Consider the following 9,298-nt stretch of genomic DNA (forward strand, 5'->3'; position numbering starts at 1 on the left):
TTTTCGATATCCACATTGGGTCTCTCTAATTAGTAAAGATGTCATTCTTACGAACATATAAATGCTTGTGTAAAGTGGGTATTAAAATAGGGATGAAAAGTTAAAAAGAATAAAGTGAAAAGTTATGGCCTAGTGGTCAATAAAATGAATCTCAAATCATGATGTCTTACTAGAGGCGAATCTATGTGTAGTCAAGGGTGGTCAACTAACACACTTCGCTGAAAAATTATACAGTAAAATATTAGTACTTGTTCTCGATAACAAAATAAAATAGATTTTGAATGTCCTTGTATAGCCCACTCACAAATGGTGTTCAAAATTTGAACACTCTTACTGAATTTCCTGCTTCGACACTAGGTCTTGCGTTTAAATATCAACAAAAAATATTAGGTAATTTCTTTTCATTTGTTCAATCCTTGATGGATAGAACTATCTAGTACCTATGTTGATAAAATGTGGCAAGTACTCTGTAAAATTAATTAAGGTACACGCAAACACGTTTGAACACCATGGTTATGAAAAAATGAGAAAGTGAAAAAGCGGCTACAAATATATGTTACCTTCTTTTGTAGGAATATCTTGATTTGAATTGGGAGTAACTTGATTTCCTTCATTGTCCCAAAAATTATTGAGTAGGTCATCTAAATTCATAGACCCATAATTTCTTCCCTTCTTGCTTTGAAATTCATTCAAGGTTAGTGAAAATGCTGAGTTATTTTGTCTACTTGATGAAGAAATTGAATGGTATTCTGAAGGTTCTGCTTCTAAATTGACTTTACAATAGTCAACACTATCATTCTCAGATACTTCCATTCCTTACTAACAACTTCGTCAAATCTCTGCAAATGATAAAAGGATTAGTTTTAGTAGAAACATAACATTATAATTTTTGGGGAAAAAAGTAGTATGTGAAGTTAAGTTAAAAAATGATATTTGAATTTTGAAATTATGTTTGGACATGTATTTTATTTGAAAAATTATTGCAGTTTTATGAGTGGAGAAAAATATTTTTCGAAGAATTTTGAAAAAGTGATCAAAATCACTTTTTGATTTTTGAAAAAACTCATTTTTGAAAATTTTCAAACACTTACAAAATTTCATGGACAAACACAATTTTAAAAAGAATTTTCGAAAAAAAAAGAAAAAAATCTATAGACAAACAGATCCTTAAGTTTCCTATCAATATAAACCAAAAAGGTAGAAAGAAAAACTTAGTCTATGCCATGAATCTATTTTTCAATTTGTTATCTGAGACGCACTGAAATATAGGAAAAAGGAAAAAAAATATTAAACATCAAAAATAAATTAAGAAGAGAGATGAATTTAGGATTCAATTCAATAAACATGTAATACCTGCATTGCACCGCTGCATTTTTTGACAAGAGGTGATTTAACATGTGTTTATATACACGAAAATCAAATATGAATTTTTAGTCACACAATCCAAATATAAATTTATTAAAATTGGTGATGGTGGTACATGTTGTTAGAGAAGATTCAAAATTTTGAGCTATGAGTTCTGAATCGTAGAAAAAGAAAAGAAATATTACTAAACTTTGGATAAACTATTCCACTAGAAACAAGAAAGGGAAGAGGAAAATGGCCATGAAGGCATAGGGGTAACTGGTAAGGAGTAAGTTTGCCTTTGTCTTTTCGGGTTTTTATTTCCTTTTCCTTATTTTTTCCTTTTCTCTATTTTTTTGGTTTTATTTTTATCTTTCGTTTTCTCCTTTTAAGTGTTTTAAATAGGTAAAGATCATTTTTAGTCCATCGTCGAAACTGTCTACTTGCAGTAGCCGCAAAAGTGTATAAATTTTATATTTTATATATATATATATATAACAAAATCAAATTAGTTAATAAAGTGAGATTTTGCAGCTTTCTTATTTTTTATGTGAAAATAAAATAGTAAAATCACGATAGTTAAGTCGTCTTGCAGTCTTTTCATGATATAAGAGTGAGTTCAATTCCCATTCAAAAAGTCCGACACATTTCATTTTCTTGATTATTTGTTTTAATTTAATTACAAGAGAAGCAGATGGAGAGCATGAAACAACACTAACATATTCAGTGAAATCTCACAAGTGACGTCCGGGAAGAGTATTATGTACGCAGATCAGTGACGAAGCCACATGGTCATAATGGCGGTCAATTGACTACCCTCCGTCGAAAAATTACACTGTATATATAGGTAAAATATTACGTTTTAGAGGTTTATAACATATATTGAATATCCTTTGAGCCCGTTTGGATGTGCTTATTTTAAGTGACTTTTAAGCCAAAATAGCTTTCAAGTCATAAGTTAGGAATTCTAGCTTTTGGCTTTTGACTTATTTTTGTCATTTTAGCTAAAAAAACAAATGCTTAAAAACACCTTTTACTCTATCCAAACACTACAAAATAACTTAAAAATTATTTTGACTTAAAAGCACTTAAAATAAGCCAATCCAAACGGGCTTTTGTCTAAAACTTTTTCACTTGTTTTAAATTTGAACACCCTAAAGGAAATTCCTAACTTCACTACTGACGCACGCCTTACCCTTATTTTTGTAAAGTTAAAAAGGCTGTTTTTGATAAACTATCAACTCAAGAAAAATATACCCAGCAATAATTAAGAGGAAAAACGATAGTGAAAAAATATAAAAACAGTAACAACAACGAGAAAAATAAGATAAATGAAGCAAAGAACTTAGACATTTCAAATTTCATTTTAAATACGATAACCTTTAAAAACTTTTAAATTGGAACAAAGTCATCATCAAGGGGAAAAAATAGAAAAGAAGAAGGGAGGGAATCAACATACTTTAAGATGAAAGTTGAGATCCAATATCTTCCTTAGCAGAAATAGTTTCAACAAAATCTTCTCTGAATTGGATGTTTTTAGATATCAAAAAATTTCAAGCATTTTCACAAACAGGAAAAGGTATGAGAAGAGTAAAGTAAAAGAAGAAAGCAATAATGGAGAAAAGAGAGTTAAAATTTAAGAGAAATTGAAGACACGTCCATAAGATCATATTGACACTTGCCAACAATTTTCACTGAAATTAAGTGCGTTTCAATCCATAGTTTGTACTCTTTTGCAGTTTGTTAGTTTTGGGAACTCCGCCCTTTAGCTCTTAAATTTTTGAGTCAAAGTTATATGTTTCATATTTGTCAAGCTGATTATATGTACTATTTATTTTTTAAGATTTGATAACCTGATGTTAAGTTTCATAAATGTTAAATCCTTTTGGTAATTATAGTTTTATTCTGAAACATTAGAAATAAAAATTATTGAGACATAAAACTCCCATGAACCATTGTTAAGAGAGGTCAATTCGTCAACGACTTAGAGAGCATATTGATTCTTAAAATTAGTAAGAACCATTTTCTTCTGTTTAGACACCTTTGCTTTTTTTTATTTGGGATCTTTACCCAAATAGCCAGCCATATTGATTGTTTATTTTTATAGTATATATATAGATTATACATTAATTATACACATATAATATATAAATTATGCATATATTATACCTTCATATTTTATTTTATTTTGGTAAATAGTGTTTTGTATTCATTCCAAAAGTATCTTTACAAAGCAAGTAGATGCTGACCATCCACAATTCTAATTACATCAATTCTTGTAGTCTAAGTATGTAGATACTCTAACTAAGTGCCTAACAAGATCATCACAGATTACATTGTAGCCTAAGGATAACAATTCAGATGATTAAGTGCTCCTTGCCATTTCTGTATTGATCTTTCTCTAGTGTGTATATGTATTGTGATTTCTCTGCATATGCTATCAACTATTATTGTCCTTCCATGGAATCTGAGCTTGTTCCTGTCCCTCCATATAGTGTAGATCAGCATGCCAAATACACAGGTCACTATTGCCCAATGTCCATTTTTTTTTGTAGCACCTTGATTTATCCAATTAACCTCATCTTGCCAATCTCGAATAGGTCTACTGTGGCCAAGCCATTTCAGCAGTCTCGACCATATTTCTTTGGTTATAAGGCACTCAAAGAATAGGTGGTCGAACAATTCATCAGCTTGCTTACAGAAAACACATTGCTGAGGAACTTGAATACAATCTTCAAAAGCATGTCAACTTTAGTCAATCTTCTCTGTAGTGCTAACTACAATATGAATTTGAATTTGGAATGTAGATTTGGTTGCAAAATAATACCTTTCTAAGGTACCCGCGGTTACTGAGGGAATTGCAGACGATAGAGCTTTTTGACGCTAAAGACCCGCGGTAACCCACCGACTATTTTTAGCTTAAGTTATATTCTTCTTTTTATTTTCTATCAAGAATTTGCTTGGATCTATGTTGGATCCAATTTAAGGTAAGTGATACGTGGTCCACTTTATTCCAAAAGAAAGGTCCACTAAGCATCATGGTCCAAATTTTGAGTTGTTGTTGTTGTGTGATTGACAAAAATGGCCCCGTAAGAGGCTGGTCTTAGACGAATGTCTTAAAAATTGGCGGTATTTTAAAATGGCTCCCGTCCCGCATACAGTTATTGTTCTTTAACGTTTCTCTACTAGATTGACAGAGTTTATGATATATTTACTATACCTATCTATTAAGTTGTTAATCATGTCTACCGAGTTGGCATGATTTTGCTTTTCGGGGACTACTTCTCTTCCGGATAGGTAGAATTTATGTTTTATTTATTCTTCCTATCTGTAAATTGCTCATCGAAGCCTACTTTATTGACATAATTTTTCTGTGTTGTTTTAACAAAATGTTCTTCGAATTTGTAACTTCATTTTCGATCAAACTATCTCAAATCTGCTCTAAACAACCTCAAATTTGAAACAAAGCTTCCAAATACCAACACAAATAATCCACACTCATCAATTTAGTCGAAAAGCACCAAATCAAAAAGACACACTTTGTCTTCTTCAACACGTTCTAAGGTCAAACAATGAAATTTTGAGCTTTTTACTGTAAATTATTAAATTTGTATTTGACTTTAAAATTTAAGAATAAATTATCATCATTCAAATGATTTTAAAAATAATGGATTATTAACCTTGTACTTTCCATCACCAAATAAGAATTTTAAGTTTTAAATATTGAAGAATTATGATATTTAAGTAAAAATTAAGGACATTTCACTAAGATAGTAAAAAAGGGAGATATTCAGCCCGTCCCATTGGATCCTTATATTACGTTTTATGCACTGAAGTCTAAACTAGTCACGTGAAAGAGATTTTTTTCTTCATTAGTCATATCAAGTACTCACTGTCCCTTTTGGTACGCCACAATTATTGTTTGAGAAGTCAAAGTCTTTGTCTATAATCTTCTTAAATATGTCTTAAATGCTTCTAATTAAATTATTAAACACATGTAGAAGGTAAAAATAATTTCTATGTAGCTACCAAATATGCAAACTTTATTTTGAAACATTTGAATTATGAATTTTAACAGTTACCTTCATGTGTATATCTAACTTTCAAATTGTCACTAAAAACTTATTTGATCTGAGCCACTTGTATATTCTAGTAACCACATATATATTAGTAATATTGTCTTTATCAATTTGACAGGTTTATTCTACCTTTTGTTTTGGTGAATGGCATGGGAGTAATAATTTTAAAAAGTAATAAATACTTATAAGATAGGCTACAGAAACAAGATATTTTGAGACATTTTATTCCTTGCAATAGCACCGAACATACGTTAATTCGTCGTAAAGTTACACGAAAAAGAAACGTTAAAAGTAATATTGAGGTAATATAGGGAACGACAAGGCTCAACTTTTTTCTTCTCTCTATAAGATATTGTGGAAAATTAAAGGTCGAAACACCAGGCTATTTGCTCTCTTGTTACAAACTTACACGAACCTTGACTAGTACATCAAGTACCTGCACTTCAACCATAAGCACTTCCATTTAAGTTATGTATAAAGAATACACCGTATACAGTCAAACATTTCTATAACAGTCTCATTTGTTCCAAATATTTATGAATGTTATAGTGAATTGCTATTATAAAAACATATATTATAACAGAAAATGATATTTGGTTCCGAAAAAACTTGAATTTTATACTGAAGTGTTGTTATAGAGATGTCTGACCGTATATAGTGCCACTAGAAATTCACAAGGATAATATAACCCCAAACGGATTCATCGGATCCTGGCCCCCGTAGTGTTTACCTAGATAAAAGTAAATACTCTTGGTGTAGTATTTTCTGCTTAGACATATAAAAAATAAGAAAAATCACTTATTTCGCAGGAAAATATTTCCGATCATATAAAATACAGCCATAATGTAACTTAACAATGTGGAATAACACCACATTTAAAGAGATCAGCAACGAAAATCTGTCCAAACAATGAAGACCAACAATAGCGCTCGCTATACACAGCAACATTCGGTGTTTTACAGCAGTTTGGATTTTCAACATCAGTATTACAGTGCGCTAGAGCTTCATGCAACGGCCCAATATTACTCACGGGGCCGCCAAAAACGCCGCCGTAATCTTGCTCAAAGGCTCCTCCGCCGCCGTATCCCCGACTAGAAGCTACAACAACACTAGCCATTAGAATGGCTAAACTCAAACCCATTTCTTAATTCTTACTCCCTCAGTTCTAATTTATGTGAACCTGTTTGATGAGCACGGAATTTAAGAAAAAATAATTTTTTTTGAAATTTGTGATCCTAAACAAGTCAAAAAGGGGTCCAGAGTATTTGTGTGATTATAAAAGCTTCTCATTGAGGGTATAATTGTAAGTTTAAGCAAAATTATTTCCAAATTTAAAAAGGGATTATTTTTTTTGGAACAGACCAAAAAGGAAATAAGTTCACATAAACTGGAATGGAGGGAGTATTATTTTTCTCATTCTAAGGTTTAAGACTTGAGTTCATACTAATATGTACTAGTGGTATATATATAATCAGAGAAAGAAAGAATGAGTTGAAGATGAAATGAGGAAGCAATTAACTCATGCATAGATCTCGAGAGGGTGGGCAAAGTTTAAACTTTTGCTTATTGGTTAATTAAAGAATGATGCAGTTTAAGAATGGTGCAGGAACGTAACTGAGCAAGTTTTGAGTTTTAAATTGGAAAATATGAGTAGGTTTTCATGTAGATTCATCCTATATTATTCAGGATTTAATTTATGTGCACTGACATTAATGTACGAATTTTTATATTATCAATATAACTTAATATAAAATAGTAATTAAATTAATTATATTTTTATCAAGTTACCAAGTACTGTGTTCCTAAAAGAGATCTATATATATATATATATATATATATATATATATATATATATATATATGTAATTGGCTAATTGCTTTATAGGGAATCTCATTCTGTTTATTTGTTTTACTCTAACAGTTGTAAGGATCGATATTTTATACTGCCAATGAATGTTATAACAAATTATTGTTACGGTAGAAATTTGCTTATTATCTTTTAAGTGTTTTGATTATATAAATATATTTTATACTGTACTTATAATAAATGTGTAATAAATTTATAGCAACTCACTACTAGAAAATTGTGAAAAACCGTCCAGGAATACCGACCGACTTTAATCCGTCAAAATAAGACTGGTCGGTAACAAATAGTGATCGAAGTCGGTTGTAATTTTCGATCGATTCGGGCCGATCAATTAAATTTCACAAACGACCAAAAAAGAAAAAAATTGCCGAAAAAACCGACCGAAGTCGGTCAGTATTTCCGACCGAAGACAGTTGGTATTTTTAATTATGTAATTAAAAAAATATATGTCTGAGAATTGAACCGTCGTCTGTACTGTAGTATGATACTATTCTACCGCTAGACCATTGGTACATTTTGGTTTAAGATTTTATTTTATTTTATTTGTACTCTTTAATTGCATTTTCGCGCAAAAATAACCTATCGATTTCGGTCGATTTTATTAAATATAAAATTACCGATCGAAATTGGTTAATTTTTTAAAATGATCAACCGAAATAACCGGCCGATTTCAGTCGATTTTTTAAATATTAATTTAAATTTATTTTACATGAAAAATCGACCTAAGTTGGTTAGTTTCTTAAAAAATAAATTTCGTCGGACGCCAAAATAGTTTCCCGCATTTTTGCGTCAAAAAACCAATCGAAGTTAGTCAGTTTCGTAAAAAAAAAAATTTAAGCAAAATATTTTGAAAAACGACCACAAAGTCGGTTTTGACCGAATTTTTAGTAATGAGTTATTAGGGCCATGTTACCAATTAGAACTCGGAAGCTAATAATATCACAGCGCACTTATATAGATAAGTGCTTTCCGATGAATTCATTTAAATCCGTCGAACATAGCTAATTACCCCCACGAACATAATGCTTTCTTCTTTATGTTTTCTGGACTTCCATTTTCTCCTTTCTCAAGTGATTTCCGATAGAATGTATATAAGTTGGTAATCACTAATATATTGGTAATTGTCTTTATCAGTTTGACAATAAGTTTCTTCCACATTTATTTCTTAATGGGACGGGAGTTATGATATTTTAAAAAGTAATAACCTTTAGGCTAAAGGAAAAAAACAAGAAAATTTAGACATATTATTCCTTGCAATTAGCATCGAAAAAATATTTATTCATTATAAAGTTACACGAAAAAGAAACGTTACAAGTAATATTGAGGTAATATAGGGAACACAAAGACTCAACTTTGTTTTTTCTTTTCTTTCTATAAGACATTGTGGAAAATCAAAGGTCGAAACACCAGGCTAGTTTCTCTCTTGTTAGACAAACCTTGACTAGTCCATCAAATACCTGCAATCCAAAAATAAACACGTGCATGTAAATTACGTATATACGATATACAGTCTGATCTCTCTATAACAATATCCTTATATAACAACACTTCACTATAGAAATTAAGTTTTTTCGGAACCAAATGTCATGTTTTGTTATAATATATGTTTTCTATAACAATAATTTTCTATAAAATAAAAAAATATTCGAAACAAACTAAAATGTTATAAAGAAGTTTGACGATTTATGGTATATGGTGCAATTAGTATTTTTGAGGGATACAAACCCGAATGCACCCATTTCGCCCCCCCATAATGTTTGTTTAGAGAAAAAGTAAACGTTCTCGGTATGATATTTTATGCTTACTAACTAAATAGAGTCACATTCAGGATTTTAGGAAGAGGTGTGTACTATTACAAAGAGATGGATTTAAATATAAATTTTAGGGTTCAACCTTAAGTTCTTACTATTGCACCCATTACATTTTAGAATTATAAGTTCAATTTTTTTTTTAAATTAGTAATTTTCTTACACCTATATTTATACTCCGTGTCTAAAATATTAGAATCA

General features: G+C 30.4%; 1 long non-coding RNA gene across 1 annotated transcript in view; it reads right to left on the reverse strand.

Annotated features, from left to right (window-relative positions):
* Positions 1 to 8,508: 8,508 nt before the first annotated feature.
* The window catches only part of LOC104115009 (uncharacterized), a 1,674-nt gene continuing 884 nt past the window's right edge, over positions 8,509 to 9,298 (reverse strand). Inside the window, exon 2 of the long non-coding RNA XR_690518.4 lies at positions 8,509 to 8,746. This is a non-coding gene — a long non-coding RNA (uncharacterized lncRNA). The remainder of the gene's footprint in view (positions 8,747 to 9,298) is intronic.

Source organism: Nicotiana tomentosiformis, chromosome 1 (assembly GCF_000390325.3).
Source record: "Nicotiana tomentosiformis chromosome 1, ASM39032v3, whole genome shotgun sequence".
In the NCBI taxonomy this organism is placed as follows: domain Eukaryota; kingdom Viridiplantae; phylum Streptophyta; class Magnoliopsida; order Solanales; family Solanaceae; genus Nicotiana; species Nicotiana tomentosiformis.